A 2,997-nucleotide genomic window follows, 5' to 3' on the forward strand; every position below is an offset into this window, starting at 1 on the left:
CGGCTAGCGCAGATAGCCCTCGTGTAGCTTTGCGCGAAATTCAAAAACAAACAAACAAAAGCAGCTAATCAATATCAACATTTAGGCTGCTATTTTACCAACGCACTATAACGCCATCACAGATAAAAGTGCGAATCAGTTGAGCGACAGAGATTTGCGCCCGCGTCCCGCAGATTGCAAATCTAGTACCCTAATCACCAGGCGATACGAGGCCGAGGTTATATACATAGAGGGCGTTTATTCTTGCTTTGTTATTATTCAAAACATTACCTATGTTAATTAAATAAGACTGAAACTACCAACCAGAAAAAATAGCCCTTGCGACGTGTTCTTTGATGTAAAAAAAATACTTAATAGATCGTATTACTGTATACACCTGACACAGTTCTAATCGTATCGGCACAGTATGTGAGTATATGCATGAAAAAATGAAATATTTTCGATTTGGTTAATTTAAACGAGTTATTTTCCTTAGCTGTCCTTACTATGCGTTCTGTGCTTTATCACTGTGTAGAAACTTGCCTTCTGACCATGGATTTTTGAACATTTTTTTGCAACATAACGTATAGTCTTATGATAAAAAGTCATTCGTAACAATTGGGGAATGTGTTAGTTAAAAAATGTTTTTTGAAGTTTCGTTTCGGGAGGCGATATATAAAGAAACGTAAATGAAATTTCTTGATGTTACACGCCGTCTTTTTCAAGCATCTTGAGGCTGGAAAATAACCTAAATTGTTTAGAAATGTCTCCTTTTGAACTAAACTCTTTGTAGTTTACATTAATTTATCATATATAATAAAAATACCTTCAGATCTAAATATTTTGTTTGTGCAAGTAGAAAGATAACCCATTAAAATTGTTTGTTATGTTTTAGCGCTAAGTAACACAATGAGCTATCTGTGCTCTGTACACATCGGGCAATTGAACCCTGGATTTTAGCGTTATAAGTGCGTACATTTACCGCTGACTCAATGTTGTTTTAGCAATCAAAGAAAGCGCGTACAATTTTTAAGACCGTGTATAACCAGCTAGTAACCATTCAAATTCAAATTCAGCGCACTTCACGTGCTACAAAGCTATTTATTTTTCAGTTTAAGTATTTAAGGTCTGAAGTCATCATATTAGAAAGGAAACCTAAGCCTATCACGATGTTACAGTCACTTCTGTATTCATATTTTGCCAAAACTTAATTTTGAAACTAAATGCACACAAAAAGTAGAAATACTTTATTGAGATGATCCATTTAACACATACATAAAAGTAATAAATGCTCATAGGTTAACGTTCACACATTTCTATGTCATGTGGCATAAGAAATATTAGCCTGTAAACATTATATTAAAAGTGTTAAATCGAAACAATTAATAAGTTTCAGTTCTTACTTCTTAAACAAATATATATAACTAGGACTTTTACAAGAACCTCTATTGCTCGCTCTGGGAAGACCATTTGAACACTAACACTATTGACGCTATTTGTCTTCATTAAGTTTGAATATTTCATCTGTTACCAATGTAGGACCCCAGTAGGTCAATGGAATTTTCGGATTTACAACGTTAAAACCCAGAGTTTAATGGAGGATAGAGCGCAGATATCCAACTGTGTAGCTTTGCGCTTTAAAAAAAAACTATTACCAACGCATAAAAATTGTAATATTTCTTACCTGTTATAAAGTTCTTCTTTATTTTCACGATTTCAGTTTATTATAAAATATCCTCGAGATAACAGTATTTTCTAAACTGAGTATTATATGTTATCATTTAAAGTTTCCGGATCTTAATAGTTCATATATTACAAAAGTTTGTACGATCTGTCGAGTCTGACCTTGAAAAAAAAATCAACACAGTATCCGTCTTCTCTGGTGAGATATTGTTTTTTAAGTGTTGTTATATTTCATGGGGATTCGTTTACTAAACATGTTACGTCACACCATGTGTCAAGGCTGTTATTATTTTACACCTTATGCTCTGTTTGTAATATGAAGATGTCTTCAGAATAAGCAGTCAAGGAGAACAACACTGGGCTTGGTGGTACCTTCCATGACCAAAAGACATTTTTACATTACACTTTCCGTGTCTCACCCAAGCGCTGCGCTGCAGTCGCGATTGTTCTATTGTTGTATTCAAGGCCAACTCATTTTAATCTTTTAAGATTCCTTCAGGTTGAAACAGTGATAACATAAGGAAGTATTTATGAATTCTAAACACAGTAACTACCTAAGCTATTGTTTTTAATCTTATACTTTACTAGCCTTGTGAAATTAAACAGTCAAGATTTAAATTTATTTTCTTCTTTTCATAAATTAAATTTGCTCTTCATATTCCACATATTCCAAGGGTTGGAATAAGGAACTATTGTAACAGGTTCTATTGTTTGGCGGATGGTTTTGGATTATTCAGGAAAAATAACGCAAAGTCCAGTCCGCTTACTGATAACGAGAACGTATTATTTCTTTAACTACAAATTCTGCACTTTTCTCGTTAACCAAATACCTCGTGTATAACTTTACACATGATAAGATGTAGAAATACAGATGTGCAAAACATTGTGACACGAAGTCACAGAAAATAACCTGAGGAAGCTTTTAGTGTATTATATAATATATGTAGCTCGTGGTCACGGATAAGTAAGTGTATATAATTCTTTAATACACGTGCTAATAAGGGCGGGTTACGAGCAATTTAAAATGTTCCGAGCAGGAAGTTGTGTTCTAATGACACCAGGTGCTACCCTCAAATCATCTCTATATTTTGGAAGCCACCTTTATTAAAACACATAAACATGTCCTTTGCCGCCAAAAAGAATTTCTATACAATCTACACATCCTTCAGTAGGTTTGTGACATTTCCTGATTGGTTAAAGGACATGTCAATCAGTGATTGCCTTACCGGCTTACGTTGATCTGACTCATTTTATAAGCTGTACTATTTCTTAGAGATCATTTTCCAGACGGTTCTGCGATGATTAGTGTCTGGCGAAAAGCTTTAGCAGATATTT

The 2,997-nt window shown here is 34.1% G+C and overlaps 1 protein-coding gene across 1 annotated transcript in view; it reads right to left on the reverse strand.

Annotated features, from left to right (window-relative positions):
* The window catches only part of LOC106470604 (leukocyte elastase inhibitor-like), a 7,925-nt gene extending 5,939 nt beyond the window's left edge, over window positions 1-1,986 (reverse strand). Inside the window, exon 1 of the mRNA XM_022399229.1 lies at window positions 1,664-1,986. The gene's annotated coding sequence lies outside the window, so the exon portion shown is untranslated. The remainder of the gene's footprint in view (window positions 1-1,663) is intronic.
* Between the last annotated feature and the right edge of the window lie 1,011 nt (window positions 1,987-2,997).

This window comes from Limulus polyphemus, unplaced genomic scaffold (genome assembly GCF_000517525.1).
Source record: "Limulus polyphemus unplaced genomic scaffold, Limulus_polyphemus-2.1.2 Scaffold4112, whole genome shotgun sequence".
In the NCBI taxonomy this organism is placed as follows: domain Eukaryota; kingdom Metazoa; phylum Arthropoda; class Merostomata; order Xiphosura; family Limulidae; genus Limulus; species Limulus polyphemus.